Here is a 15,644-nt window from a genome sequence, read left to right as displayed (position 1 = left end):
AACTTGGATTTTATAGAGAAGGATTTGAATAGGAAAGCAGCGTGACCTTGCATGATTTATGAAACCCTGTGTGGCAAGAGAGGGATGTGAAGAAGAGAAGGCTTGAGTCCCAGAGGCCATCTTGCTAGCATTTGTATTACCTGGGTGACAGGTCAGCACGCTGTCCTGGCTGGGAGATAAAACATGGCTTAGTTTCACTGGATGAGAAGGGAAGTAAAAGATGCCTAATATTTTAGGAATGAGATTTAAGGGAATGTTAGCTTCAAAGTCAAAACCAGAGAGTGACCAGGAAGAGGAGCTCGCAAACCTGTGATCATGCGTTTACACAAAGGGTAACTTGAACTATATTGGTATTCCAAAGTAATTTTCTGTTTGACGACCAAGCTAATTTAAATTTCCAGAAAAAGTACAATGCACCAAAGCCTGCAAATTATGAAGCTTGATGGATTTAGTTGGGAATGAAAAAGAATATCACACAAGTATAAACAGCAAGGGTAATAAAGCATGGCGCTCTAGTGGAGAAAATATTGGGAGAAACATGAAATATTGTGTCTGAATGATGCAATTGACAAAATAAAAAGAAACCATTGCATTCCACCCTGTCACTCCATTACAGAGGCACTGAACAGTTGCTTATAAAAATTAGTGCGTTGGCTTCAACCTTTCAGATGAATAGGAGCTTTGTTTCTGTCTTGGCCTAGTCATATAACTATCATACTTTATTTTTTAAAAAAAAATTCAAAATCTTGTTTTTAGTGGAAGGAAAATGTGTGCTTATTGTGTTTGCTAAATGCCATATGTTTTTGTTTTTGTTTCCAAAGCATGCAGAACTACTGACGGGGTGGGGGGTGGTGGTGGATAAATAGCCCTTCACTACCCTTTTCCATTTTTCTTTCCCTTGCTTTGTCTCAGGGAGCCCCAGCACCTCCCAGAAGATCTTTTGTGGAGGGGCACCTCCTGGTGCCCCGTGGATCACGTGCCATGTGCACTCAGCAGTAAACATCTTCTATAATCATTGCTTCATTAGCGACAATGTGGGCCCATGCACGGCACTGATCAAATGGCATCTAAGGATCTAAGGCTGGGAAGGCACACCTAATCCTCTTGTGGGTGTTTGCCAAGAGCACCAGTGGGTAATGTATAGATAGCAACTGTGTTGTTCCTGTTCCCCCCCACGCGCCGAAGTCCCTGGTGGTCTGAAAACTTAGATGCAAGATCTATGGGCTCCGGTCATTAACGGCTGCAATAGTAGATGTGCACACAGGAAACTGTGTGTGCTAGGGGTAAAAGCGTGTGTACATTTTGAATTTGCACTTGGGCTAGCACATTCTCCCTCAATCATGGAAATCACATGTCAGTGTTTTGTAAGGTATTAGTTTCCATGGCAGACGTTGAATTGTTTTTCCTTTTGAAAAAAAAAAAAAAGAAAGAAAAGGCGGGGGTGGTGGAGGTGGGGGGAGAGCACACACACACACACACACACACATGCTTCAGCAAATGGGATAATGACTCCAGGCTCAGGTACAACCCGGATGTCTTTGGGAATCCATGGAGTTTTGTGTTTTCCGAAGTATTTGCAGTGGCGCCGCAGGCTTGGGGCTGGCTGGCTCTCGGGGTGTTTTCTTGAGCTACTCTTGTCTCTGCTCTGCCAATTACGTCCCACTTTGTCTTGGTGCTGGAGAGGGAAATTCCTCTTTCATCAGTATGGATGCACTGTTTTCAGACCCTGCCAGCGCCGTGTTGCTGTGTCAGTCATCCTATGAGGGCCAGCTTCGGCGGAGGAGGGCTGACGACCCGGCCGCCGATTGGCCGGCCGCGGCGGGGAGGGATTTGTCGGAAGGAAGGGCTGCAGCTTAACGGCAACAGAGTTTAGACTGTCTTTGCTTCATCATCTGAAGGTAAAATTTTCCAGATACGGCAGACGGCTTGCAGAGTACAATAAACAGGGGACGAGAACTGTTTACATGGAAATTTCTTCCTCGTGATGCGGTGGGGAAGCCTCGGCCGCTGGGTGCTGCCAGATGTTCCTGGGGTTACTGTACATGGAAGAGACAGGCAGAGCTAAACAAGGTAGGAGAACCTTCCCCCCCCCCCCCCCTTTTTCTGAATGTTTAAAGAGTTTGCTGCAGTGTGCTGCATTCCTTCTGTGTTGCTTAGGGGAAGCCGGGGAAACCGGATTCCGCGAATTCAAATGTAATACTTGCCGGGGACCCTGGAGTTTTACGTAACATTTGGATTTGAGAAAAAGAAATGGCAAAGCTGGAGTCGGTGCTGCCTGTTCCGGGTGAGGCACGACGTCTAGTTTTATTTAAAAAAAAAAAAAAGCTTCTTTTATTATCTTTTTTTTTAAAGAGCATTGGAAATCTTGGAAGCATTATTATGTTCTTGTTATAGAAAAAAAAATCTTCACGCTGCCATCCCTAGCTCCCGAATAGGTAAAGTTTACCTTGACCCTTTTATGTGAAAACAGACTTGCCAGTTAAGACGGAAGGAGAAAAAACTTCGTGGTAAATATGCATAGGTTGGGGGTTTGGCTGGAGACATGTCTACTTCTTGGAATTTCGGGAGCTCCCCAGCTCTGCAGTGCCACGGCTGTGAGTTTCCAGAGCACATTTTTAATGACCTCGCGGGCGCGAGCTTTCTGGCAAGTTTTCGATGCCATGGTACATGTTTACATTTCGTTTTCTGGCATGTCCGAGCCTTTGTTTCCAGCTTAAAAGTGGAACCATTATATTCCAGAGTAAAGCTGGGTTAAGAACGCTCGCTGCAATTATCTGATCTCTATGCATTTTTAATGAGAACACACAGCCAGCACAATGATTTCACAACAGCGGGCTGGCTTTTAAAGCCGAGTTTCCCCTCTGCCCAGCCATATCAACTTTCTTGCCGAGAAGCCTCAGCGAGAGATGATGGAGAGGATTTATTTTTAACACACTTGGCCCAGGGAGAGAAGGAGAAGATGTATTTGTGAAAGACTTCTTTCTGCCCCTTTTCCGTTGTAAATTTCTGCCAGGCATGAGGTGGCTGTGTTTTTTTGTTAGGCCGCGGAAGCATGTGTTTACAATAAATGTGTAGCATTTTTAGAATAGTTAGCAAGCACTGAAGCGAAGAAAAGGATCTGGCTTGCCTAACCACCGCCGCCGCCACTGCCGAGTGTGCTTTGAGAGCGTTCCTTGCAAAGACAAAGGTGGAGTGGAAATATATTTGTTAATTGGGCGATGTGTGTATTTGGGGCACAAGAAGGCAAAAAAGAGAGGAGGCATGGGGACGGTCTTGAGATCTTTAAAAAAAGAGGAAGTTTCTGGGGCTCTCCTGCCTGCTGGGAGAGGAGCAATACAAGCACCCGTTGAAACAAGGGTAGTGCCACGTAGATCCTTCTAGACCCACTGTTTTTACTTTCAAGGAGAAGTGCAGGACACTAGCCCAGAACTTCTGACGTCATCTCCCAACTATTTCTGCTGTGTGTTCTTTTATTCGGGCTCGTGGAGAGGAATATTTCTTTATGTCCAGGCCAGCAACAGTCTAACTCCTGCTTGGCAGGACTTGAGCTATGTCTTCATATTTTAACCTGTCCTTTTGTGAATCCTGCACGGGGGCCCCTCATAAATACCACATCTTCGCGCAGCTGCCTGGTGTCGGACCCACTGCGCCGCACACGGTTCCTGCGGGTTTCTGGCTGGGCTGCCCCAGAGCAGCAGGGAGCAGAGCGTGGGTTTCATTTCATTTTATTTTTCTGGCCTAACTTCCCCTGGGTGCAGGCCAGCACTGCCACCTGGGTGGACAGTCCCCGGAGGACTCAGGTAATGCCACCAAGTTCACAGCTGGTGGTGACGATGGTGGGCACAGCTGCTTGTATTAAAAAAGGAAGGAAGGAAGGAAGAAAAAGCCCCAAGTTGTAGGGCAGAAAAGGAATTACAGCACTGCAGGCTTGAATCAGTGTCACAGGTGGCAACATGAGACAGAGAGAGCAGAGGAAGGTTGCTGCCTGCTGGCGAGCCTTGTAAAAGGGTTTTGGTCAGGACACGTTGGAGTTCCCAGGAGTTCCCAGTGCTCATTTGTCTCCCCCCGCCCCACCATACTACTACGTAGCCTTGAGCAAACACTATCTCCATGTTTCTACCTCTTCACAGAACTGAAAAATACTTGCTGCACTTGCCTTCATAATTCTAGCATTTGGAGAGACCTTGACCTTGTACCGAAAAACAAAAGTTGTTTGTCTCTTGGCACAATGAGCTGTTTAAGGTACAAAGAGATCAAACCTTGGTGTTAGGAAACTGTTGCAGATGCCTTCTGGTGCTGACATACATGTACGCAGGCAGTCATGGGTTGAAAACACTTTCCTCTATTCTGTGCTCATGTGCATTTTCTGGGGGAGTTTATCCTTAGATCAACAAATAGCATTTCCAAGGAAATCAAAGCATTATTGTTTGCATTTTTTTTTTTTGCCATAAATCTAGTGTAAGACACTAGAAGCTGTGCAAACCAGACTTTTGCAGTGATAGGCCTTGCGTACCTGAAACATTTAGTGCTATTTTTGCTTTGACTTTTGCATTGAATTTGTGAAAGTGGAATGGATAAGAGAGAAAATAAGAACGGAGGAGAAAAACGTGCTTGCGAAATACACTGGTTATGTGCTTTCCTGGTTACCAGCCTGCCTCCTCTCTGCTAGTTGTTTTAATTTGCTGTTGCTATGGTGAAAACAAATCAATATCACATGGCTACCAGCCAGTCCCGCGCTCAGGGAGCGCCATAGAAATTCAAGATCAGGTACTCAAGATTCCAAGCAAGAATTGTGAGAAGAGAATTTCAGCATTGAGCTTCAGAGGATTCCTTGTAGAAGGAATGAGTAGGTTCAAGCTAGCATGCATCTTCCTTTTATCCTGTACATTAATACTGACAACGAGAAAATAACATGGGAAGGAAGGTTTATGACTTGTTTACATTTCCCAAAATGACAAAATATATTATCAATATAGAGGTAGGTAGAAGCACATTGCAAGGAGTAGTGGAAAGATGCTGTAACCACAAGACGTGCTGGTTGTCAAAAACACAGTTTAATAAGGACAGCTGCACATCAGAACGGGGTGGACTAGAAACAGTGACCAGTACCGGGTCAGGTGAAGAAAGCTGGTGACTCCGGGTGGCAGGTGGGCAGCAGAGGTGAGGGATTTTAGAAAAGGGGAGGGAGTTCGGAGAGTCTAAGTTGGCATAAAGCTGTAGACGAAAAGTCCGGCCAGGTGAGCCCGGAACCGGAAGGGCATTTTGCCCTCTGCACAAAATCTGCCTGAGGCCCAGCCTCCAAACGTAGCCAACAAAGAGAGGAAGCAGATGTGAAGAGAAACAGAGGCGTCCTGAGCCCAGGCCCCCACTCAGGAATGGTCGGCTCAGCTGGGTGGGCAGAGCTGGCCACTGCTGTGTGGAGCAAGGGGCTCCGTGTTTCCTGCTTGGGTTCCTCCAGGAAGAAAGGCAGGAAGACAGCCAGGCTTTGTAAAATGGTTACAATACCTCATGCTTTCCCTCCAGTTTTTCCTTAGCTCAGTTTTTGTTTTTCTTTTTGAAACCTTGCACACTCTGTTTGCTGCAGCTGTGATAATGTTCCTGGTAAGGAGTCAAAGGTGACATACGGCTGGGTCTGCCTCGCCGCCCCCACCTCCAACCGCACAGGGTGTTTATGGAGAATAGTCCCCGCCTCCATTGCTCAGTGAGAAAGCAGGTGTGCCAGGGAAGGCCCCAGGCTTGCTTTTGTGAGCCCAGGCTTCCAGGCTGACAGACGAGTTTTTAGCCGGCCTGCTCCCTTCAAAATGGCAGAAACACATGGTAACGAAAGCGGATTCAATACTTCACGCAGTGTTTGGAACAGATTGCGTTGTCTAACATGTCCTAGGTCAGTGTATTCCATCAATCAGTCAACCAGCGTTTATTAAACACCTCTTGGGTTCCCTCATTTTTGGTTAGAACACCAAGTCAGTTACCTGATACCTGCCTCTGTGTGTGTGTGTGTGTGTGTGCACAAACCTAAATGGTACACAATTATGACTTTCAAAGACTTTCATGTTAGGTTCGTCACAGTGTGTTATTTTGGGAGAGAACAAGAAACATAATTTTGAGTTTCATATATCTCTATGGGTGTACTTTCTTCATGGCTGCTCTATTTCTCAGTATGAGCGCTGTTTAATGACATATAAAGATGCAAGGTGAGTGACACGAGGACACTGAAAAAAAAAAAATCCAAAATGCAAGGCTACGGAGAGCAATTAGCGAGTCTCAACAAGCAGAGTTCCAGCTCCAGAGTCACTGGGGAACTCGGCCCATCGTCCAGAAGCACTGAAATGCCAGTCCGTCAACAAAAGGAAGTCGTAGGCCTTCTCCCACACTTGGGAGCCGCGCACGCCATCCTCTCAGTATCCCCAGCTCTACCAGGAAACCCGATTCTTGGAGGATCGTGCTCCCCCTCTTTGCTTCCTGAAAGTAGTTACTTAAAAAAAATGGTTTCCTTTTTTTAAAATGCTAAATTTAGTTTTTGTTTCGTACATCACAATTCCTGTGTCTTCTCTGGGCCTAGTTAAGCTACAAGGGTAGAGGACCCATTCAAGCTGAGAGAGGAGACTGCGGCTGTAGCTTAAAGAATTCTTTTTGGTCCTGGGTCTTGGCAAGCAGACGGGCAGGTCCAAGGTTTATGAGGGTCTGTGGCAAGCTGGTGGCTGTCAAAGAGCCTTAGGAGGAAAAGGGGAGAGGGCAAGTAACAGGGAGGATGCTGCTGGTCCTTATTCCCAGCAGCCTGCAATTCACAGAGCCAGGAAGCAAGACGCTTACAAACAAGATAAGAGCTAAGAACACTAACGTCTTCAGGAGGGCAATTAACATATGTGTAGTTCCTTTCCCTTGCTTTACAAAGGGCTTTCACTGGCATTGTCTCAATGGAAACTTCAATCAGAGAGCTAATAAAGTGGGAACCTAAAGTTAGGGCGCTCTGGCAAGGGTGGCCAGGTAAAGCACCTGTGGGAGATAAGCTGTAAGCTGGGCTTTGAAAACTTGCGTTCATTGCTTTTGCTCCGAGGTTAATGGACTTGAGTTTCGAAGCACAGTTTGGATGCATGTCACTATCTCCTGTCCCCAAATGCTCTTTCAGTCATTCAGATTAGACTTTGGGGCCCACAGGCAGCAGCCATGCCAAGACAGAGCAAGAAGAGCCGTTGGTTGGCTTCCCTTTCTTGGTTCAGACTACTCAGAAGGAAGTGGGGGACACAGCCCTGTGCTGGCTCTGCACCTGCACCCCAGGCCAGTGGCTCAGCAGTGAGGTGCTTCTAGAATGAACATTTCATTAATGGTTGTAAATGACCTGCAGGCCTGGGATTAATCAAAGTCAACAGTGAGCCGAATTCCAAGTATTCATTTCCCCATCATCTCGTTGCGTTCTCTTAAGGCTGACAACATGGAGCAAAAAATTAATATTTTAGGACTATGTGTTATAAACTGGACGCTTTACACAGATTACCTAGAAATAGCAGGAGAGCCCTGAAAAGTTGATGTTATCCCCGGTTGGCTGAGAGAAGAGAAGATCTGAAAGGTGCCATAATATCCACAAACTATCCCCACCCCCTACCCAGCTAGTACTTGGCGGAGCCAGTACCTATGCTCAGGGCCATGCCTCTCCTAAAGCTGTGGATAAGGCGTATCAGGTTTTCAACTGAACATACAACTGAGAAAATGAAAGTCATTCGTTTGAAGGAACAAATAAAAGCTCAAGTTGGAGGTAGATCAATTAGTTTTGAAATCCCACTTACATAGTTTATATTACACTGAGTGTGATAACGATGTTAACTTCTTACCTGTACATATCATTTCAGTTGTTATGTGTGTTATCTTTTCTAATGGTCACAAAATGCCCTTTTGTCCCTGTGTTATACATTAACTGACAACTAGATTTGAGTGACTAGGTGATCTCACTAACCAAACAGTAGGCAAGTTCATCCACACACCCACAGGAACACATGCCTATGATATTTAAGGAGATAATGCAATTACACTGCAGTCTGACTAGGAGTTTTCTTGTAATGGATGTTGCCATAGTTAAGTAGAACCCAACCCACGCAATTTTGGGAAGATAGTTATTTTTAATTAAGATATTGAATTATTCTAAAAAATCTATATATGCTAGTCTCCTAAATGCAAGCTTCACTTCATCAGTCTAAAAGTACTGGTGAAGCATATGTGCATAAGTGAACTACTGCTTATCATTGAAAACGTTCAGGGACTTTGGGAAGTGGAGCTCTGTTTGGGTTGGTGTACTCGATAAGGCTTTGTGGAGGGACAGCCGCTCCCTCTGATTCTGAATGGATAAATTTTATCTGGATCAGCATTTCTAGTGTGGGATGTCCATGCCCCAGGCCAAGGGCAAGGTTATTTACAAAGTAAGGAAAGGAAATCATTGAACTTGTATCTTATATATTATTTAACATATCCTTTTAAAATGTCAATTTTGATATATGTTTGGTAATGTATATAACATATTACAGTGCAAGTACAACATTTATAAATAAGTAACCATCTTTATAATGGTTGTTTCTGCTTAAAAAAACATTAGTTTTCTGATAGGAATGTGTGATCAAGAAAATGTTGGAGAGGTTTGTAATCAAAATGTCAGGTAGGACGGACAGCAGAGTGGTGTGGGGTAGGAGGCACTGAGGGCAACTGACTTTGGAGAGAAGGGATTCAGTGTTAGGGAGCAGTGGAAGATGAGCTTAGATGGAGGGCTGGGGTCAGACTATGGACATGCTGAGGAGTCATGTGGAAGAGTTTAATTGCCTTACCTGCAGCATCAAGTCTCATGTTTCATAAAGCTGTGACCTGTACCATAGGGTTAGAGGTCAGAACATTTGCAACAAGGAAGTCAATGTCCAGAAGGTGTTTGCAGTACTCCAGTCATGGCGTGGGAAGGAGTTCGATCAGCATGGCTGTGTGAGCATGGACAGGGCGCATCCCAAAGGCACCTTGAAGGAGAAGTCCCTGAAGCAAGTGAAGAATCAAAATGATAGTGGAGTTTCTGTCAGGAGAGATGTCAGTGATATCCTGAGAGAAATGGGGGGAGACTGGAAAGGGGACCTACCAGAGGGAACAAGGGTTGGGGAAATGAGGGGGCTGAAGAAACAATGTGCTTATTAATAAAGGGGCATCTAAGTGGAAATATCTCATAGACATTTGGCAACGTGGGAATGGAGAACAGTCTAGACATCAGGCTGCAAAATTAAGCTTGAGACACAACTGTGTGGAGGTCCTAGTTAAAGCCACGGATGCCCAGGGAAGAAGGGAGCATAAATACAGACAGGAGGAGGATCAGAGACGAGCTTTGGGGAAGACAGTCAGAGACCTGGGAGAGAGTAAGAGCTAGCAGTGAAACAATAAAGAAAATAAATACCCACCAAGAAACAGCCTTCATTTCTTACACTGAGTAACCTCCATGGTTCCACAGGAAGACAGCCTTGCCTCCTGCACTGGACTGCTTCTACTTTGCCCTCTCTGGCAGTGGTCTTCTTGGAGGCAAACATTGGCTCAGGGTTATGCTTAGAGCCGCAGCATACTGGGTGGATAAAGTGACCTTCATAGTAATATCTTTCTTATATACACTGAACTTTAAAAAAAAAAAAAACCAGATCTTCTCTAATAACCAAGGAGAACTTTTAAAACCAATGACTTCTGCATCTGTCTCTCAAGAGTATAAAGACTAGGGATGTTACTGGTTAGGGCAGTAATTTCAGATATATATCACTAGACTCTGGCCATGTTGTTCATCAAGACTTGGGGATTCACGTATTACTGGATCTAGCAGAGCTCAGCTGAACATAGCCATGAGGAGTATTTTGAAGAAAATGGACCTTTAAGAGGAGAAAGTGCTTGTAATATGGCAGTGTTGATGCCCTCATACAGGGGGCTACAATGTAAGCCAGAACAGCATTTCTCATACTTCCCTGTGTCAGTGCAGCACTTTGGGGATCTTATTAAAAGTATAAATTCTGCCTCAGTATATCTGGGGTGGGGCCAAGATCCTGTGTCTCTCATGAGCTCCCGGAGGGTGAAGACAGGGGGGCAGGGGGTGCTCATCTGAAAGGCTCTAGAACACAGCAGCTGCTTGGCAGGAGTGTAGGTGCAGCAGGTCTGGGCCAGCTGCTTTGAGGAGCACTGTGTAAGGTGGCGCCCATAACCCACCTCTGAGCATCGCAGGCCTCTCCAGCTGGCTCAGGCTTGGAGGGCGCGGTGTGCACTGATGCCTTCTTCCAGCCTTGCACCAACACCACTCGGGCGGGAGGCATGGAGGCAGAGGCTTCAGCAGTCAAGTAGCCACACCCAGCCCTGCCTGGGGCCTCTGGCTTCTGTGTGGACACAGACCCTCACCATTCCCCACGAGGTTTGCTGGCTGCCTCCAGGGATGGCTGGTGTGCTTGTTTACACATCTGCTCCAGAGAAACTTCTTTCCCTAAGAAATATGTGAGATCTAAATCAGCCCTAGATTCCTTTTTTTTTTTTTTTCCTTTTCTTTTCTAGATAGTGGTCAGATCTGGAGCCCAGGAGTTTGATGGCCCCACCTCAGTCCTCCCATCCTCCATGGGTCAGTTCCAGGAGCTTCAACAGGCCCACACATTCTCTTAAGATGCAGATTTGCCTTTCTCTCCTGAGGACAGGAAGAGTAGAGAGGAAGTGTTATATGCCATGAAAGTTATATTTGTTTAAAAATGCTGGCTTTAGGGACAAGCAACACAAATGAAGACATTATTAGAAGAGAGAGCTCTGGGGAAATGCTTAGGCCTGGTGGCAGGCAAGCTCAGATCCTGTTGCAAGTCTCACATCTGGTGCCCCCAGCTTCCCTCCCCCCGGGATGCTTCCATCCTCCGTGTGTGCCACACGTGGCTCCTGTTTCCTAGAGCCAGGAGTCGAGCTAAACTGATCTAGAGGACGTTGTCCCTGCTCAGATGCCCATTTAGTCTGCACACAGGTGGCTAGTATTTTTATGCATTTTTAATTCACCAATCACCTTGTAGGAATGGAATGGGACAGTGTATACGGAGTTTATTGAGTGCCTACGACATGCAAGCCCTCTGCTAAGAGCTTTGTGCCCATCAATTGAGTGTAAGCTTTTCAAGAGCAAACTGGAGCTCAGCAAGACTAAGTGCCTTGACATGGTCGCACGCTATCCAGTGAGAGGACAAGGACGTGAAGCGCATTTGATTAGCAGCCAGACACCCAGGGCTTGTCCAATGGGGCTTCCTGGGGGACTGCGTTAGAGAAAGTTCCCTCACAGTTGCAAGTAGCAGCAGCAGAACTCACTGAATGGTTAAACAGAACACAAACAAGCAATTCCTGGCACACTGTACAGGCTTAAGTCCAACTGTAGCCAGGAGTCCCTCCTCACGGACTTTGTAAAGGAACAGGAGTGGTGAGGGCATCATCATCATTTGTTGTGATTACTTGGCCTTTCCCTAATTCTTGAAACGTGTGTGTGTGTGCACATGAGTGTGTATGCCAATATACGTGTGCTGGATGAAACTTAGGAAACTTGCTGGATCTCAGCTTACAGATACCTTAAATAGGTAAACGCTCATTATCAACTGCAAGTTGTGCTGTTGCGACTTTGCTACTCTGTGAGAATCCTTACAAATCCCTTTTCTTCTTCTTACCCTGGGTTTTTGTTTGTTTTTAAGATTTTTATCTTATTTATTTGAAAGGTATAGTGGGAGGGGGCAGCAAGGAGAGACAAAGGTCTTCCATCTACTGGTTTACTCCCCAGTTGGCCCTAATTGCCGGAGTGGGGCCAGGTCGAAGCCAGAAGCCAGGAACTCCATCCGGTCTCTCACATGGGTAATAGGGGCCCGAGCACTTGGTGCATCCCCTCAGGAAACAAAACAAACCCTATCTCTAGTTTCCCCATTTCTTTTCTTTAAAGTTGCCTGGTGCAACCAGGCTGCAATTAAGAGGCAGGATCAAAGAAAGGAGCTGCCTCTGGGGCTGCTGGGACCAGCAGAGAGCGTGAGTTGGTTTAACTCTTTGCTTCCCACGACTTGCTCTCCAACCACTTCTCAGTTCCCCTGGGGATTCGGGCACCTGAGGGCTGCTTTGCGTGGGAAGACCCTTCGGAGCTGGTGGAAGAACTGCTTCCACTCTGCAAGATTCTGATAGTGCCTCTTCTTTGGGATCTACCAAAGCAACAAAAATCACCAACAAGAAAATGAGGACTAGATGGAATCCCAAGCAGGAAGGGCTATGAGGGAGGGTCTGGCATGGCTCCTGTCTTTTACCTACTACCCTGGGGCCTGATAAGCTGTTTTGAGCTGTTGTGTGTCTTCCTCCTTTGACCCAACAATCGGGAACAAGCACAGCCATAGCAATTAACCCTTCCTTGTGCCAAAATGAAACGTGACTCCCCTGGCCTTCACTCTTCACCCCTGGTCAGGCCTTGGAATAGCCCAGCAAGTGGACATTTTCTTCATCAGGCAAGTCCCTTGCCTATTTCAAGGTGTCAGGCTTCCTTGGATAAGACCCGGCTAGCACCTCCCTTAAACACGAAGTAACACTTTCACTGGTGCAATCTAAGAGGCTCCAAGTTTTCTGGCAGCTTTGCCACTATGTTGTTGATCCACTGTGGACTCCCGTGGAACCTAGGTCTCGCTATGAAGGAAAAAGGAGTGGAGTTGTCCACTTCCCTTCCGCTCTGTCCAGGCCTGAGTATAGTGGGGGAAGCTGATGGATGAAGTAGAAGTGTGTGTGTGTGTGTGTGTGTGTGTGGAGGGTGGGCCATCCACCTTCTAGGACCACATGGAGTGCTTTAAAGCTGTTTTCAGTCTCAACAACAGGCTGGAAATACATGGGAAAATGCTGAACACTGCCTTGCAGAATTACCCACAAGGAACACAGGCAGACAGACAGACAGAACGAGATCTAGATGTGTGTGTGAGGAGACGGACAGATGGAGAAACATGGACATCTCCATACAGTCTGAAAAACACACTAAGGCAGCTGTCAGCGATACACGGCATGCTTGGGGTTTCCTTTTGTTTTGTTGGTTTGGGTTTTTTTTGGCTCAGTACAGACAGTGATCCTTTCAGTCTTTGGTCGCTGAGTTCCTCTGGGGGCTCTCCCGAGCCCTCCTGCATCTCACGCACCCTGCCATCAGCAGGTGCCAAGGTCACCGAAGGAGCTAATTAATCCCAGCTCCAGGCCCCAGCAGGCTGCGCCTGCCCTGCCTTCCTTCCTCGGAGCTCAGAATCCAGGAAGGCCTTCCCCCCCAGTTCCTTGAGGCCTGGGGAGGGACACCTTGAGCAAACAAAGGAAGGGTGAGGAGGGCGCTCAGCCATTTCCCTGCTAGGTGGCCTGGCCTTCTTAGAATTCTCAGGTTGATATTTAACCTACAGATCCGCAGGCCTCTACTCTGTCATAGACTCTGCCCTTCTCTCTCTCTCTCTCTCTCTCTCTCTCTCTCTCTCCTGTTAGTTTTTTTTTTAATGGTCTATGAACCGGGCCGACACTCTCTGCTGAGCTGAGAATGTACCTTTATTAATGAAAACTGCCAATTTTCTAGTGGATCACTCAAAAGTGTGATATTTCTCCGCCCACCTTGGGGCGAAATTTATGTCATGAAACCCAGACCCACTAAATAATGGATCAGAAAACGTAGCCAAGAGGGCTGAGTGTTTTTGGGAACCTTGAGGTTGGAGATGACAGTTATTTTATACCGTGTAGGTATCGGAATTTGTGGGGGTCCCCTTAGCCTGATGCACACTTTGGGTCTTGAGTTAAGTGCTCTGGGGCTGTGCATGGTTCTTTGGGGTTCCGATCTCTTCCAAATTAGCCCAGACAGACGAGGAAAAGCCTTTGCGCCTAGCAGGGCCGACAGGACGGCGCCCCTCCGTAGGGAGGTCAGCCGGCTGAGTCTCAGCCCGGCCCTCTGCGGGACCCTCCTCCCGGGGGACCCCGAAAACTGCCACGCCACGAGGGGCATGCGCAGGGCAACCCGTTTCCCTTCCAGTTTGGCAGAACGCAGCAAATCTTGGAGTTAGGCTTGTGACACCCTCCATCTTACTCACTGGTTAAAAACAGAAGAAGAAGAAGAAAAAAAGTGCCGTAGAAAATCAAAACCATATGTTCGGTACAATATCAAGCGGCTGGTGAGCATGCTGCTATTAAATAATCGCCGTGGCGCGATCCGCGGGGCGAAGGTTCTGGGCGTGGGAGCCGGGCCGGCGCTGCCCAGGCCGAGGCCGGGGAAGGGGCGGGAAGGCCGCTCTGTTTGCTTCCTGCCTTGGAATGGCCGGGGCTGGAACCCTTCCAGCTCCCGGCGGCGCAGGCAGGAGGAGGAAGGCTGCACCGACAGCCTGCCTGCCCTCCTTCGCCTCACGTTTTCAGGGCTGAAAATTAGAAACACTTTCCTCCGACACACGGAATGACTCCCTCACACACGCGTTCCGCACCCCCCTCTGCTTGGAATTGGCAGTTGCTGCCCGAGAGGTGTCTCTCGGAACACATGCGGCTGCGGCCAGGGCCGCCAAGGGGCCCGCTGGATGGTGGGGAGGGGGCTGCAGGGGTCTCACGGGAGCTGCTGGGCCGGCTAATGTTTTATTTCTTAATCTGGGCTTTGGGGGGCGGGGGGGTGGTCACACAGATGTATTCAGTTTGTGAAAATCCAGGGAGCTGCATTAGTTAAGATTTGTAGTCTTTTCTTTCATAAAACTTTTGTTTTTTCAAAATGTAGGGGGCTATCTCCTGTGGTGTAGTAAGATAAAGGAAAAGTTGGTCGGAGTTGTGCCTGCGCCCCGCCCCCGGAACAGGGCCTCCACTCCTTTATTTTTTCTCTCTTTCCCCTTGGGCTTCCACATGGGGGCCTCTGTTCCCACCAACAGCCAGCCCCACAGAAGCCCCCAGCAGCCAGATGGCCATCCTCCCCTGAGCCAGTGAGAAGTTCATGCTTTACACTTGAAACCTGAAGGGGAACACATCGGTCTTGGGTAATAGTGATGACGTCGCTTTGGCAAGGTGTGCAAAACATCCCCGTTCTCCCTGTTTCATTCAAGCGGAGAACACCTTTGCTTAATGGATTTATTTTTCCTATGTGGCAATCGAGGTGAGTGGAAGGAAGGAAGATTCCGGGGGCCATGGATGACAGCTCCCTTTGCTCTTGCTTGTTGTGTAGATCTAGCTACCCATTAGTTCTTTTAAGTCACCCGAATGTAGATCTCAAAAAATAAAGAAGGATGGCCAGGGATGGCAAGGATCCAAAGCTCAGAGGTCAGTGAGGGACTTCAGTCCTGGGCTCCCACGGATTGCAGAGGGTGACCAAATGGCATGGAGCTGTGTCTTCTTCATGTGCGTGAATCTAGATGGTCTTGCCCCATCTGCTTTGGGAAGCTTTGTTATAACAGTGTGCAGGAAGTGTGGAGATGCCTCTTTATTGGTGGAAAGCGGCTGAAAACACTGTCAGTTTAATCTTGACCTGCTCTTCCAGGGAAATTTTTTTTTGTACTGCTTAATAAAGGATTTCTTGACTATAGAAAAAAAATTGCAGGAGAAAAGAATGTATGAAAGGTGTAGGAAGAAAAGTATTTCTCAATCTCCCCTGTTTCCTTCATCCTGCGGAACTTAAAAAAATATTTATTTACTTA

General features: G+C 47.3%; 1 protein-coding gene across 23 annotated transcripts in view; it reads left to right on the top strand.

The window, feature by feature from the left end:
• The first annotated feature begins 1,682 nt into the window (after nucleotides 1-1,682).
• MBNL2 (muscleblind like splicing regulator 2) overlaps nucleotides 1,683-15,644 on the top strand; it is a 172,169-nt gene continuing 158,207 nt past the window's right edge. For 8 of the 23 annotated variants that reach the window (XM_070048685.1, XM_070048686.1, XM_070048682.1 and 5 more), the window contains exon 1: nucleotides 1,751-2,070. The gene's annotated coding sequence lies outside the window, so the exon portion shown is untranslated. Of the gene's footprint in view, nucleotides 2,071-2,140; nucleotides 2,285-15,644 lie in introns of those variants that run through there. The other 15 variants (XM_008260121.4, XM_008260119.4, XM_008260120.4 and 12 more) reach the window with 8 other exon arrangements.

Source organism: Oryctolagus cuniculus, chromosome 9 (assembly GCF_964237555.1).
Source record: "Oryctolagus cuniculus chromosome 9, mOryCun1.1, whole genome shotgun sequence".
NCBI lineage: Eukaryota > Metazoa > Chordata > Mammalia > Lagomorpha > Leporidae > Oryctolagus > Oryctolagus cuniculus.
Note: the sequence above shows the minus strand (reverse complement) of the source record. Positions and strands in the feature narration are given on the sequence as shown.